Genomic DNA, 16920 nt, shown 5'->3' on the forward strand with positions numbered 1-16920 from the left:
CCTCTGTTTTGAATGTCTTAAGTTTATTGCACTTCCCGGCCCAATAGTTATTTTGGGTCAATACTCTAAATTTGCAGTGTTAATTGTCCAGCATCACAAAATCTTTACACTTCTAGCTCTTTTAATTTTAATTCTCTGTGATTTTAGGGCCCTAGTCACTCTTCTTTCTCTCTTGCTCATTACTTTCATCTCCAGGGATATAAATTATATGTATACAGTAGTCACTCACAAAAGAGGTAAATATCAGAAGGCAGCAATATAATATATTGAATATATATATATATATATTTGGGAAAAGTTTAGGATATGGAGTCAAATGACCGACACTATACTAATTCCGTGATTTTGCAAAATTCACTTGACTTTAATTTTATCCTACATAATAGGAGATGTAGAGTTTCAACACCTTACAGGGAGTGTGTGAAGGTAATATAACATATTAGAATAATAATGGATGTTGCTGCAGCTGCTGCTGATTTTAGAAAAGGTAATCATGGGCATAAAATATTTAGATCAGTGATTCTCAATCCTACAAGATTTTTTTGAATTGCTCTTTTCTGGACTCCAATCAATAGACTTAAATACAAATCTCTAAGGTTTGGACTTGGGCATCATTGTTTCTTCTTCTCTTAAAACTTTCATATTGCTGCATAAGAAGCCACCTAAAATGCAGTGGTATAAAGAAAAAGTTGTTCCTTTTTTGTCACTATTTTGTGGGTTTACTGGAAGGTTCTTCTGCTTGTCTCACCTGGGCTCCCTTATGCAACTGGTTTTGGCTATTTGACTGACCTGGACTGAAAGGTCAAAAATAGACTCCCCCACATGTCTGGAACATTGGTGGTGAGCGGCAGGGGGCGCCCTCTCCGTGTGTTGTGTCATTCCTTGGCAGTCTGGCTTGTCTTATGTGGATGTTCAGCAAAAACTGAAATTGCAATGCTTCCTTTTACGGATGTGTGGCAAGTTTCATAATGTCCCCCCTACCACATTACTGGTTAAATCAAGTCACAAGGCCAACCGAGATTCAAAGGGAAGGAAAACAGACTACATTTTAACAGAGTGGCGAGGTCACAGTGCAAAAAGCCATGTTGAATGGGAGGGTTGTTGTGCCATCTTTATAAACAGTCCATCACATTGACTCCGGTGCACCATGAGGGTGAAGAATAACTGCTTTAATCAAAGGACTTTACCCTCGCATATTAAAGATGCACTGAGGGTAAGCCTTCATGCTACAGCTCATTCAGACTCAGCCACAGCATCTGAATTTGAAAAGGAAATTAACTGGTAGGCTTATCAAATTAAAATAGAAAATGTGGAATATGTCCCTACAGTTTCTATGCCAATAACCTAATTTATTCTAAAATGCAAAGCTTTGCTCAAGTGTTATTTGTCCAGCAGATGTCAGCCTCGCACAAGAATATGCCAAGATACCCACCAAGGCAGGCTGGGTGCAGGACCTATCAAGTTATACTTTTCCGGGCAATACCTGCAATATCCAGGACACCAGTTCCCCTCACACATCTGCCCCACGTTTGGCCAACTGTCAGTGTACAGAAAGATTAGAACTGAACTGCCAGGGAAAAAATATTGCTAGGAGCTATATATTTCAGATAAGGAACTAGATTCCATTTTCCTCTAGGGTTATAGGATCTCAGCACAGCACAAGAGATTGTGGTTAGAAATGGATCACTACATCAAAAATTAATGATGTATTGTATGGTGACTAACATAACATAATAAAATTAAATTAAAAAAAAGAAATGCTGTATCTCACTTATTCTAAGGTGTGCATTTTTCCACATTTTAATATCTCTGAGATAGAAAGGGTCTTAACATTGGCAATGTCAGCCAAGGTCTCTAATTTTTTTCCTCCTTAGTGAAATATAAAATAATTGAGTCTTGCAAAAGATGGCTTATCAGATTCAATGAAACACAGTAACTTTAAGAAATTAAATGTACTTATTCTCTCAGGTAAATGAGGAAATGATTTCACAGATTTCCCTTCTGTGATTCCCTAGAAGACTAAGAGATCTCTTCTTCACTGACACAGTCTTTGGCTGAGATGGGGGTCACAGTGGTTCCCAAATCTTTCAGATGTTCCATACATTAGTTTAATCATCTTTTCACAAAGCTATGAATTATCTCTCTCAATCTGCTCCTCTATCACTCTTTAAGAGATCACAAGAAGGGGGGAATACCTATGAAAGCACCTCAGGACTACCAAGATTAAAAGTTATGTGATAGGGCACCCAGGTGGCTCAGTCATTAAGCATCTACCTTCAGCTCAGGTCATGATCCCAGGGTCCTGGGATCGAGCCCCGCATCGGGCTCCCTGCTCCGCGTGAAGCCTGCTTCTCCCTCTCCCTCTCCCTCTCCCTCTCCCACTCCCCCTGCTTGTGTTCCCTCTCTCTCTCTATCTCTCTCTGTCAAATAAATAAATAAAATCTTTTTAAAAAATTTTTAAAAATAGAAGTTATGTGATAAATATGGAAGGGGGAAATTCACTCACTACCATCAAAGGCAGAGCAAGCTGGGGCAGTTCCTCCGATCGACTGAGAAACAAGTCCTCTCTGCCTCCTCCAGGGTCTATAATTATCTCCCAGGGATTAACGACCTCCCAGGAGCTCTGTAGCAAGTCCCAGTCTTCACCGACGACTTGTCACCAGGCATGAGAGGGATGTGAGCATGAGTAGGAAGGGGTAACAACCCCCAACCAGCCATAGGGTCCAGTTGTGTAGTCCTCACGTTGCACAAAGACTCTCAAAGAGACAAAGGGGGTTGAAATTCAGCTCTGCTGTGCTTACCATCCAAAATCTCAAGGGTCTTCATCTTCTAAGAGGGAGTTCCTTTTTTTTTTTTCTAACTCATCTACATAAGGTGAGTGCCTTTCTGTGGTTAACAAAAGGGGACCTTCTCTTAAAAGAGGATCTTGTCCCCAGCTATCAGCTTTCTTCCCTTCCACTCTCTCATTTAGTCTCTGCAGGAGAAGAAGTCTTAATCTTCCTCCCAGATCTTAGGAAACGATGACCCTCATCATTCCTCATAGTTTGCACCATATTCAAAAATGTCAGATGCACAGCCCTTTCTCTTAGTGCCCCGTTGCTGAAATTTAAGCTGTTTGACCTTTATCAAGTTTATAAGAGGCAGGGCCAAGGTTTTATTTTTTGTTACTGTTTGTTTACTTTACCAGATCTGAGGTAGCACAGGCTAATTTATATTCTATTTGCAAAGTGATCATATCTAGAGACAGGAGTTGCATTTTCTGGGCAGTTCTGCTGGTGGCAGTGGGAGGAGACAGGCAGGATTAGGCAGGGAGGCCTGTGCAGAGCATAGGATAAAGAAGGAAACTAGTCTTAGATGATCCCAAATGGCAGGTAATCCAAAGCTGTCGGTTGGTACTTAGTGGAACCTATATGAGCCAGGTACCTACAGACTTCCTCTTTGCTGTAAGATTTTCCCATGTGACAATATGAACCACAAATGTTTCTATATAGTGCTTACTACATGTCAGGCGTAAGCCTTAGCACTTAATCATTTAATCCAATGATATAACTTTTTTATTGTTCCTCATTTTATAGATGATCACACTGGGCACTGTTATTTTTATATCAAAATAAGTTCTGAAGAGAGACTATCAGATACGAGGTATAGGGAGAGATGGGGAAAGGGAGAGGGGAAGGCAAGAGGATATCATGAGAATGTGACGATTATTTTTCTGCCTCATTCGCAATTCTTACCAAGTTATTTTGCATCTATTGGGGAAATATCATTAAAAATAAAATCTTCTGGAGCACGTGGGTGGCTCAGTTGGTTAAGCATCTGACTTGATCTTGGCTTAGGTCTCAATCTCTGGGTCATGAGTTCAAGCCCCGCATTGGGCTCCGTGCTGGGTGTGGAACCTACTTTAAAAAAAAAAAGTTCTAAAAACAAAATCTTCTACCACCACAGAAAACCTCTCCAGAAAGGTATAAGAAAAAGAAAACAGTTTTATTTTTTAATATGATGTGTGTCAGGGGCCATCCACTAAAGAGATTGCAGAGACAGAAAGAAATCCCTCTTCTATAAGCAGGCAGATAAAACCCCTTACATACATATAATAACTAGTCCTCAAGGAAGATGACTTGGCAGGACCATTTGTCACACACAGTCCATTCTAGATGCACCTCGGAACTGGGGTGGCCAACTATGTTAGCTAATTGCCTTTATCCAAAGGAATAATAAAACTTCTCATATCTTTATGGCAGAGGTGGTTTTGCCAGTGAGAGCCAGGCACCTAAGTTAGACTCCTACCCTCTCGTGGAGACTGAGAGATAGAGGCACGAGGGTCTTTGATGGTTACATTTCAAAGCAATGGCTTCCATAATCCTTGAGAAAGACATGACAAGGAAAATCAACAATTACTTTTATTGAATTTCATTAAATGCCACAGGGACATGGAAAAATGAACTTCCCAGAGGATGACATGTCCAGATGAATCTGGACACATGAGGAAAGGTCAAAGAGGGGAAGAATGGGTGGGGGGGGGGAAGTAGAAGAAGAAGCAATAGGGCACTGATATACTAGATAGAAGGATAAACATTTTCAAAGGCAGAAAGAAATAGAATATCATAATATCTTCAGAAACTACACCTTGTACCACTTGGGAGAAAGGGGATATGTGGGAGATCAAAATTAAGAATAGGAAAGATAAATACAAATTAGATATGAAACAAAAGTCATCAATGTTATTTTAAATGTTTTGATTTAGTCTAGAAAGATAAGGAGCCACTTAAAAATTTACAAAAGAAGTTATACAATTAGATTTATCTTTCAGAAAGATCATTCTGGCAGAAATATGGGAGATGGATAGAATAGGGAGCCAATGGAGAAAGGAAAATCATTTAAAATCCTACCACAGAAGACCGAGAGGAAATGTGACAACCAGAAATAAGACGAGCATACTAGGAATGGAGGGGACGAGTGGCACTTTGAGATATTTAATATGCCCAGTGGCTAAACCAAGGACCAATCATACTTGTGTTTGGGGAGAAGGGGGAGGAAAAGAAAAAAACAGAGAAATTTCCGGGTTTCTTCTTGAGTGACTAAGTGAATATGAATATCTTTTTATTAAGAACAAAATACAGTAGAAGTAGCAAGTTGGAAGGCAAATATTTTAAAGTATAATTTTCAAAAAGGCAAAATAATGACTCTCATGTTAATATAAGACAAACATGTTCAAAGATTTTATTCAACTCATCAATTAATAAGAATTCCAGTAATGTGCTTGAGTTGGTCCAAAGAGTATTTGAGAAGCTAGTTATAAACAGAGAACCTGAGTTAGCCACAAGACTAGTTACCAAGCAGCACACAACAGGCTCTCATCTCTGAGATTATTGGTTACACCAGAAATAAAGTACTTGCATCTCTACTCAACATAAATTTATGAGGTAACTTCTGCCCCAACAGAGTAGTAAAATAGCCCTGGAAAGAGAAACTCAAGAACATCCAGTAATCTTGTGATTACTGAAAGAACATCCAGTAATCTTGTTTGTCTGTTTTCAAGTCTAGAATAATTTTTTTTTAATTTTTTTATTGTTATGTTAATCCCCATACATTACATCATTAGTTTTAGATATAGTGTTCCATGATTCATTGTTTGTACATAACACCCAGTGCTCCATGCAGAACGTGCCCTCCTCAATACCCATCACCAGGCTAACCCATCCTCCCAACCCCCTCCCCTCTAGAACCCTCAGTTTGTTTTTCAGAGTCCATCGTCTCTCATGGTTCTTCTCCCCCTCCGATTCCCCCCCTTCATTCTTCCCCTCCTGCTACATTCTTCTTCTTCTTTTTTTCTTTCTTAACATATATTGCATTATTTGTTTCAGAGGTACAGATCTGAGATTCAACAGTCTTGCACAATTCACAGCGCTTACCAAGGTCTAGAATAATTTGATGAGTTAAGATTTAGATACAATGAATTTGAGGTAGTTCTGAAATACTAAAATAGAGAAAGAAGTCCATAAGGCAACCAGATATATGAACTTGAGGATACAGTTTGTTGGAATTCAAGGCTTACTTATAATAGGTGAAGGCATGAGAGATAATAGTTCACCTAGGGAAAGTATGCAGAGTCAAAAGTTGAAGTGTAAAGGGAACCCTTAGAAATATTAATATTTAAAAATCAATCAAACCCAAGATGTTTATAAAGGAGTAGCCATATGGATTGGAAAAAGAAAGTTTCAGATAGAAGCCAAGTGAGATATGTTTCAAGAAGGAAGGTGTAGTCTTCAGTAACATATGTCATAAAATATACGGAAGGAAGGAGAATGCGAAGATACCATTGGATTTGCAACTACACAATGATTAGAAACATTGATAAGAGAATTTTTATTTGTATGACAGGGCTTTAAAATATTAATGTGAAAAGTGAATAAGAAATTGTGCAAATAAAGTAGATAAGGGAGTCAAGAGACTCTAAGGAGTGTTCTGGGTTTTATTTCAGGATGGGGAAGGTTTAAGCATATATATTTGCTGAAGGGAAAGAATCAACAGGGTGGGGGAGACCATGGTTCAGGAAGGAAAAGAGAATGATGATATGAAGTCACTGGAAAATTGGAACGAGTTAAGATCCAAACCACTTTTGAAAACTTAATTTAAAAGTAAAAACCAAGTGATTTTGGAGGGTTTAGCCATGAGCTAGAGGTACAGATCTTTGACTGAAATTAGAGGAAAGGAAAAAGGACAAGTGTGAATATAGTTACATTGGTCACCTGGAGAAGAAGTGAAGAAATTTCTGCCTATTGGTTTCTCTCATTTTCCTAAAGAAAGGGTCATCCCTAAACAGTGTGAGGCAGGAAATTTGAAGATAATAGTAAAGGTTAGAGATTGTCACTATGAAAAATAAATGAGAAATGTTTATTAGTAGAAGCACATATTAATAGTTGAATAGGTGAATAATATTAGGGTTCAGCTCAAGGTGCAGAATATGCATTGATGAGGATTTAATAATTTTCTCCTAGGGCACCTGGGTGGCTCAGTCAGTTAAGCGTCTGCCTTCCCCTCAGGTCATGATCCCGGAGTCCTGGGATCAAGTCCCGCATCAGGATCCCTGCTCAGCGAGGAGTCTGCTTCTCCCGCTCCCACTGCCCCCCCCACTCATGCTCGCTTGCTCTTTCTCTCCCAAATAAATAAATACAGTCTTTTAAAAAAAAAAATGATTTTCTCCAGCCATGTTCAACAATCCATATAAACAAATAAGGATAAAAGTATATCTTTGTAAGTATAAAAAACTAAGAAGTGAACCCTTCCAGGAACCTTACTTCATGGTGAGCACAGCAGAAACTCTCAGTTACATGAGGGTTTCTTTGCTGCTGCTGCTGCTGCGGCTGCTAATCACTCTAAATGTGACTGTCAGTAGTGAGAAACATTTCAACAGGTGGGGTAGGAAAGCATCTACGAACCTTGGTACCCAGAGGTGTCTCAAAAATTCATGATGTGGGGGGAGGAGCAAGATGGCAGAGGAGTAGGAGACCTGGATTTCATCTGGTCCCAGGAATTCAGCTGGATAGGGATCAAACCATTCTGAACACCTACAAACTGAACAAGAGATCAAAGAAAAGAATAGCAACAACTCTCTGAACAGAAAAGCAACCACTTTTTGGAAGATAAGACGTGTGGAGAAGTGAATCCAAGGCGATATTCGGGAGGATAGACGGCGGGGGACGGGGCCTCCATCCGCCACTTCTAGCAAGTGATAGAGCCGCAGAGCACAAAATCGGAACTTTTAGAAGTCGGCTCCTCTGAGGGACGTCGCTCCAGTGGCTAAGCGGGGGATGGAACCCTCGTGGGACAGTGTGGTCTCAGGACCCTCGGGGTCACAGAAAGACCGGGGATGCCTGAGTGTGGCAGAGCTCCCAGGGATCAGAGTGGGGAAGCCGGCTGCCGAGACGGAGCCGAGGAGCGGGCTCTCAGCTCGGGGTTGCCATAAACCGTGATCCGTGGCACAGTCGGGCCACTGCTCCTCCAGCAGGGACCCAACAAGCAGCAGATCTGGGGAGACACCCCTTCCTCCCCCGGGGAGGAGCAGCGCAGAGCGCACTGCAGGGATCTGCTGGGTTTGGAGACTCCACACGGGGTCGGGTGCCAGAGATAGAAACACTCGGTCACAGGCCGGTGAGCATGGAGTGTGGCCGGAGACCGGGGAGACAGGAGTGATTGACTGCTTTTCTCTGGGGGTGCACTGAGGAGTGGGGCCCCAAGTTCTCGGCTCCTCTTGGGCAGAGATTGGGAGGCCACCATTTTCACTCTCATCCTCAAAAGCTGCACGGAAAGCTTGCACGGAGCAAAAGCTCCCGAGAGCAAACCCGAGCAGATTACTTAGCCTGGACCGGCAAGGGCGGGGCAATTCCGCCTCCGGCAAAGACATTTGGGAACCACAGCAACAGACCCCTCCCCCAGAAGACCAGCAAGAACAGCCAGCCAAGACCAAGTTTACTGATCAATGAGAATGGCAGAACGCCAGCGCTAGGGGAATACTGCACATAGAATTCATGCCTTTTTTCCCAAGATTCTTTAGTCTTTCAAAGTTAATTTTCTTTTTAACTTTCTTTTTTTTCTTTTTGAATTTTTCTTTTTCCCTTTTTCAACCAACATCTTATCAATCCCTTTTTTAAAAAATCTTTTTTATTTTTCATTTTTAGAATAATAATCTATGCCTTCATAGTACTTAACCTTATTTTTGGTATATATATATATAAGTTGTTCTCTCTTTAAAATTTTGGGATACAGTTTCTTCTAACAGATCAAAATATAGCCTAAATCTCTAGTGTAATGCTCTGTTCTAGTCTCCTGCCTGATCACATTCTCTCCCTTTTTTTTTTAAATCCTCTTCTTTCTTTTTTCAACCAACTTCTTATCTTATCATTCCTTTTATAAAATCTTTTATAATTTTCATCTTTACAGTCATATTCCATCCCTTCATCGTATTAACCCTTATTTTGTACATATATAAGTTCTTCTTTCTTTAAAATTATGGGAGGCACTTTCTTCTAACAAACCAAAATATGCCCAAAATCTAGTGTGTGGCACTGATCTATGCACCAGCCTGATCATATTTGATCATATTCTGTTTTTTGTTTTGTTTTGTTTTGTATTTGTTTGTTTGTTTTTATCTTTTTCCTTTTCTTTCTTTTTTTTTTTTTTTCTTTTTTCTTTCTTTCCCTTTCTTTTCCCCCAGTTTCAGGTCTTTTCTGATTTGTTTAGTGTATATTTTCTGGGAACATTGTTACCCTGTTAGCATTTTGTTGTCTCATTCACCTCTTCTCCTCTGGACAAAATGACAAGATGGAAAAAATCACCTCAACAAAAAGAACAAGAGGCAGTACCAACTACAAGGGACCTATCAATACGGACATTAGTAAGATGTCAGAACTAGAGTTCAGAATGATGATTTTAAAGATACTAGCTGGGCTTGAAAAAAGCATGGAAGATATTAGAGAAACCCTTTCTGGAAGAGAAAAGAACTAATTTCTAACCAAGTCGAAATCAAAAAGCCTATTAATGAGGTGCAATCAAAAATGGAGGCTCTAACTGCTAGGATAAATGAAGCAGAAGAGATAATTGGTGATATAGAACACCAAATGATGGAAAATAAAGAAGCTGAGGAAAAGAGAGATAAACAACTACTGGATCATGAGGGCAGAATTCGAGAGATAAGTGATACCATAAGACAAAACAACATTAGAATAATTGGGATCCCAGAAGAAGAAGAAAGAGAGAGAGGGGCAGAAGGTACATTGGAGCAATTTATAGCAGAGAACTTCCCTAATTTGGGGAAGGAAACAGGCATCAAAATCCAGGAGGCACAGAGAACCCTTCTCAAAATCAATAAAAATAGGTCAACACCCCGAAATCTAATAGTAAAACTTCCAAGTCTCAGAGATAAAGAGAAAATCCTGAAAGCAGCTCGGGACAAGAGATCTGTAACCTACAATGGTAGAAACATTAGATTGCAAAAGACCTATCCACAGAAACCTGCCAGGTCAGAAAGGACTGGCATGATCTATTCAGAGCACTAAATGAGAAATATATGCAACCAAGAATACTATATCCAGCTAGGCTGTCATTGAAAATAGAAGGAGAGAGAAAAAGCTTCCAGGAAAAACAAAAACTAAAAGAATTTGCAAACATGAAACCAGCCCTACAAGAAATATTGAAAGGGGTCCTCTAAACAAAGAGAGAGCCTAAAAGTAACATAGACCAGAAAGGAACACAGACAATATACAGTAACAGTCACCTTACAGGCAATACAATGGCACTAAATTCATATCTTTCAATAGTTACCCTGAATGTAAATGGGCTAAATGCCCCAATCAAAAGACACAGGCTATCAGATTGGATAAAAAAACAAGACCCATTGATATGCTGTCTGCAAGAGACACATTTTAGACCCAAAGACACCCCCAGATTGAAAGTGAGAGGGTGGAAAACCATTTACCATGCTAATGGACACCAAAAGAAAGCTGGGGTGGCAATCCTTATATCAGACAAACTAGATTTTAAAACAAAGACTGTAATAAGAGGTGAGGAAGGACACTATATCCTACTTAAAGGGTCTATCCACCAAGAAGATCTAACAATTGTAAATATCTATGCCCCTAAGATGGGAGCAGCCAATTATATGAGCCAATTAATAACAAAAGCAAAGAAACAATACAATAATAGTGGGGGACTTTAACACCCCCTCACTGAAATGGACAGATCATCTAAGTAAAGATCAAAAAGGAAATAAAGACTTTAAATGACACACTGGACCAAATGGACTTCACAGATATATTCAGAACATTCCATCCCAAAGCAACGAATACACATTCTTCTCTAGTGCCCGTGGAACATTCTTTAGAATAGATCACATCCTAGGTCACAAATCAGGTCTCAACCAGTACCAATAGATTGGGATCATTCTCTGCCTATTTTCAGACCGCAATGCTCTGAAACTAGAACTCAATCACAAGAGGAAAGTCAGAAAGAACTCAAATACATGGAGGCTAAAGAGCATCCTACTAAAGAATGAATGAGTCAACCAGGAAATTAAAGAAGAATTAAAAAAATTCATGGAAACCAATGAAAATGAAAACACAACTGTTCAAAATCTTTGGGATGCAGCAAAGGCAGTCCTGAGAGGAAAGTATATAGCTATACAAGCCTTTCTCAAGAAACAAGAAAGGCCTCAAATACACAACCTAACCCTACACCTAAAGGAGCTGGAGAAGAAACAGCAAATAAAGCCTAAACCCAGCAGGAGAAGAGAAATAATAAAGATCAGAACAGAAATCAATGAAATAGAAACTAAAAGAACAGTAGAACAGATCAACAAAACTAGGAGCTGGTTCTTTGAAAGAATTAACAAGATTGATAAACCCCTGGCCAGACTTATCAAAAAGAAAAGAGAAAAGACCCAAATCAACAAAATCATGAATGAAAGAGGAGAGATCACAACCAACACCACAGAAATGCAAACAATTATAAGAACATATTATGAGCAACTATATGCCAGCAAATTAGATAATCTGGGAGAAATGGATGCATTCCTAGAGATGTATCAACTACCAAAACTAACCAGGAAGAAATAGAAAACCTGAACAGACCTATAACCACTAAGGAAATTGAAGCAGTCATCAAAAATCTCCCAAAAAACAAAAGCCCAGGGCCAGATGGCTTCCCAGGGGAATTCTACCAAACATTTAAAGATGAATTAATATGCATTTTCTGAAACTGTTCCAAAAAATAGAAATGGAAGGAAAACTTCCAAACTCGTTTTATGAGGCCACCATTACCTTGATCCCAAAACCAGACAAAGACCCCATCAAAAAGAGAATTACAGACCAGTATCTTTGATGAACATGGATGCAAAAATTCTCACCAAAATACTAGCCAATAGGATCCAACAGTACATTAAAAGGATTATTCACCACGACCAAGTGGGATTTATCCCTGGGCTGCAAGGTTGGTTCAACATCTGCAAATCAATCAACGTGATACAATACATTAACAAAAGAAAGAACAAGAATCGTATGATCCTCTCAATAGATGCAGAAAAAGCATTTGACAAGTACAGCATCCTTTCTTGATCAAAACTCTTCAGAGTATAGGGAGAGAGGGTACATACCTCAATATCACAAAAGCCATCTATGAAAAACCCACAGCGAATATCATTCTCAATGGGGAAAAACTGACAGCTTTCCCCCTAAGGTCAGGAACACAGCAGGGATGTCCACTATCACCACTGCCATTCAACATAGTATTGGAAGTCCGAGCCATAGGAATCAGACAACCAAAAGAAATAAAAGGCATCCGAATCAGCAAAGAAGAAGTCAAACTCTCTCACTGTTTGCAGATGATGTGATACTTTATGTGAAAAACCCATAAGACTCCACCCCAAAACTGCTAGAACTCATACAGGAATTCAGTCAAGTGGCAGGATATAAAATCAAGGCACAGAAATCAGTGGCATTCCTATACACCAAAAACAAGACAGAAGAAAGAGGAATTAAGGAGTCAATCCCATTTACAATTGTATCCAAAACCATAAGATACCTAGGAATAAATCTAAGCAAAGAGGCAAAGGATCTGTACTCAGAAAACTATAAAATACTCATGAAAGAAACTGAGGAAGATACAAAGAAATGGAAAAACGTTCCATGCTCATGGATTGGAAGAACAAATATTGTGAAGATGTCAATGCTACCTAGATCAATCTACACATTCAATGCAATCCTTATCAAAATACCATCCACTTTTTTCAAAGAAATGGAACAAATAATCCTAAAATTTGTATGGAACCAGAAAAGACCCCAAATAGCCAGAGGAATGTTGAAAAAGAAAAGCAAAGCTGGCGGCATCACAATTCCGGACTTCCAGCTCTATTACAAAGCTGTCATCATCATCAAGACAGTATGGTACTGGCACAAAAAGAGAGACATAGATCAATGGAACAGAATAGAGAGCCCAGAAATGGACCCTCAACTCTATGGTCAACTCATCTTCGACAAAGCAGGAAAGAATGTCCAATGGCAAAAAGACAGTCTCTTCAACAAATGGTGTTGGGAAAATTGGACAGCCACATGCAGAAGAATGAAACCGGACCATTTGCTTACACCACACACAAAAATAGACTCAAAATGGTTGAAAGACCTCAATGTGAGACAGGAGTCCATCAAAATCCTAAAGGAGAACACAGGCAGCAACCTCTTCAACCTTAGCCACAGCAACCTCTTCCTAGAAACATCGCCAAAGGCAAGGGAAGCAAGGGCAAAAATGAACTACTGGGACTTCATCAAGATAAAAAGCTTTTGCACAGCAAAAGAAACAGTCCACAAAACCAAAAGACAACTGACAGAATGGGAGAAGATATTTGCAAATGACATATCAGATAAAGGGCTAGTATCCAAAATCTATAAAGAACTTCTTAAACTCAACACCCAAAGAACAAATGATCCAATCAACAAATGGGCAGAAGACATGAACAGACATTTTTCCAAAGAAGACATCCAAATGGCCAACAGACACATGAAAAAGTGCTCAACATTGCTTGGCATCAGGGAAATCCAAACCAAAACCTCAATGAGATACCACCTCACACCAGTCAGAATGGCTAAAATTAACAAGTCAGGAAACGACAGATGTTGGCGGAGATGGGGAGAAAGGGGAACCCTCCTAAACTGTTGGTGGGAATGCAAGCTGGTGTAGCCACCTTGGAAAAAAGTATGGAGGTTCCTCAAAAAGTTGAAAATAGAGCTACCATACGATCCAGCAATTGCACTACTGGGTATTTACTGCAAAGATATAAATGTAGGGATCCGAAGGGGTACCTGAACCCTGATGCTTATAGCAGCAATGTCCACAATAGCCAAACTATGGAAAGAGCCAAGATGTCCATCGACAGATGAATGGATAAAGAAGAAGTGGTATATATATGCAATGGAATATTATGCAGCCATCAAAAGGAATGAAATCTTGCCATTTGCAATGACGTGGATAGAACTGGAGGGTATTATGCTGAGTGAAATAAGTCAAACAGAGAAAGACATGTATCATATGATCTCACTGATATGAGGAATTCTTAATCTCAGGAAACAAACTGAGGGTTGCTGAAGTGGTGGGGGGTAGGAGGGATGGGGTGGCTGGGTGATAGACACTGGGGAGGATATGTTCTATGGTGAGCGCTGTGAATTGTCCAAGACTGTTGAAGCACAAACCTGTACCTCTGAAACAAATAATACATTATATGTTTAAAAAAAAAAGAAAGAAAGAAAGAAAGAAAAAGAAGAAGAAGATAGCAGGAGGGAAGAATGACGGGGGAAATCGGAGGGGGAGACAAACCATGAGAGACTATGGACTCTGAGAAACAGACTGAGGGTTCTAGAGGGGAGGGGGTTGGGGGGATGGGTTAGCCTGGTGATAGGTATTAAGGAGGGCACGTTCTTCATGGAGCCCTGGGTGTTATCCACAAAAAATGAATCATGGAACACTACACCAAAAAAAAAAAAAAGACTGATTTTCCTGGCGAGGAAACTGAGGCTCAGAGGTAAATGGTTTGTCCAAGATCACACCATTAATAAGTTTCAGAAATGAGATTTGAACTCAGGTTTTCCAGAATCCGTATTCTTTTCCCAACACAAGCTGTCTCATCAAGGAAAAGACAACTGCCATATATTGGCAGCAAGGAATTAAGATTGTTCTCAGGCATGAAAAAAAAAATGCATGATGTGTTTCTTTTTATTCCCATTCCAGGCTTTCTCCACCACCACGACCTTACATGCTCTGATAGCACTGGCTTCAGAGAAGAGCCTAATTCCCACCTCCTCTTAGAGGAGGTTGTACTGCGCCCAAATCCCAGCTCCTGCTCCCTGGCCCTACAAAGCCCTGAACTCAGTAGGAGAAAAGCAGCACAGTACACTGGAAAGAAGACCAGACTGAGAGACTTGGAATCTTTGTCCTGAGGCTATGGTGCATGCTGCATGCACAGAGAAAGACCTGACACACGTCACTTCGTTTCTCTGTGCATTGGTTTCTCTACCATTGGCTATCATGACCTGACCTTCAGCTCAGGTCATGTTCCCAGGGTCCTGGGATCGAGCCCCACATCGGGCTCCCTGCTGAGCAGGGAGCCTGCTTCTCTCTCTCCCTCTGCCTGCGGCTCCCCCTGCTTGTGCTCTCTCTCTGTGCCAAATAAATAAAATCTTTAAAAAAAAAAAAAAAAGAATATACAAGATGGACAGTGGTAAACTAGACAAAGACTTAATTTGCTCCCAAGCTTTGACACTGCTTACGCAGTTAGAGGATTTAACAATAGTTGAACAAGGGGAACAAGGATTGCTACTGGAATATTCTCAAAGGACTCAAGCTAAATGAAGAAGGAGAAATCCCACCTTCAGGCTCTGAAACCTTGGTGCACCCAGCCCTGGGATTCTTTGGAGCCTCTCTATATCCTTATGTGTTCCCAATTAAGTTCGAGGAAGTCTCCCACACAATACCAGAGTCCTGTTCTTCTTGAAGCCTCACCTGAAAAGCCTCCCCCTTATCCCAAATTTCTCCCTCTGTCTCAAACTTTATATCTTCATAGGAAAAAAGATGAGTGGGATTCAGCGTTCCTCCTCTTGGCCATTGCAAAACAATCAGTATTTTCTGCTGGCAGAAAACAAAATACAAATAAAAATAGTTTTTAAAACCTTGGCATGTTTTAAAAGAGAATTAACAGTTGTGGCTTGTGTAGTAGGGAAAATATTTTTTTTAACAAACAAGACTTGAGCCCCTATAATACTCTAGCAGGCAGTAGGTGGTACAGAGCGTTTTAGATATGTTCTTCCCCTAAGATAATTTCAGTATAGAGTAGGAGAGGTAATACACACACACACACACACACACACACACACACACACACACACCCCACACGTATATATTTCCTGTAATGTATTACTCAGTTGCCTAATAAATTGCAAGACGGCAAAGACCAGAAGAGAGGGATTTGAGGGAAAGCATCACCATGAGGGTCAAAGAAAAAAAATCATACCAGGTATGACCAGCAGACAGAGGTTGATTTTATTTCAATAATATTACCAGCCAGAGGGGAGAACGTGTGGAGCATTGACCAAGTCTGGTTGTTAAGCTGGATGAAAACAAAGAACTAGAGAGTTTAAGAGCTGGGGTGGAGGGATCTTAGACCACCTATGTTTGCTAATTGGCCTTATCTAAAGGAAAAGTAAGCTTTCTGGCATCTTTATGCCTCCTGGGAGCTACGGCCCCGCTGAAGTTAGGACGCCACCCTTTCACAGAACTTGGAGGATAGGGGCCTATCTTCTTCCTTGATATTTACATTTCAGAGAGATGATTCTCAGGTCCCAGAGAAAGAATTGCCTGGGTTGTAAAATTGGAATGGGTCTGGGAGAAGATTTGTATCTCAAAGGGTCTGAGAAAGGATTTACAGTACAAGCTTTCTAAATTAAACGCTGTAAGAAAACGGAGGTCAGGGCCTAGAGTCAGGAGGGAAAAAAAGTCCAAAATACAGTCAAGCTGAGAGGAATATTAGGGCCACCTTGGTCAGGAAATAGAACAGAAAGATCTGAAATTATTTCATTTAAAGAGCCTAAAGGACAGTATATCTGACCCCCATCTCATTGAGGAAATGGGTTGGGGCTGCAGAAAGAGGCAACCCTGACATTCAGCCTTGCCGGATTCCTTACAGGAGTGAGTTACTGAAGGCTTCTAGAAAGTGCCTCTGGCGGGAGATGGAGCTCGCATTCTGGGGCAGGGTATGGACAGGATAACCTCCTCAGGTCTGTAACTGATGGAACCGCATAGGCAATAACTGAGAGACGGAAAAAAGAATGCATTTGCTTGCTGGTCCCCTCTCAGGCAGATTCCCAAGAACTTGGACAGTAATCA

This window comes from Phoca vitulina, unplaced genomic scaffold, assembly GCF_004348235.1.
Source record: "Phoca vitulina isolate PV1807 unplaced genomic scaffold, GSC_HSeal_1.0 scaffold23, whole genome shotgun sequence".
Classification (NCBI taxonomy): domain Eukaryota; kingdom Metazoa; phylum Chordata; class Mammalia; order Carnivora; family Phocidae; genus Phoca; species Phoca vitulina.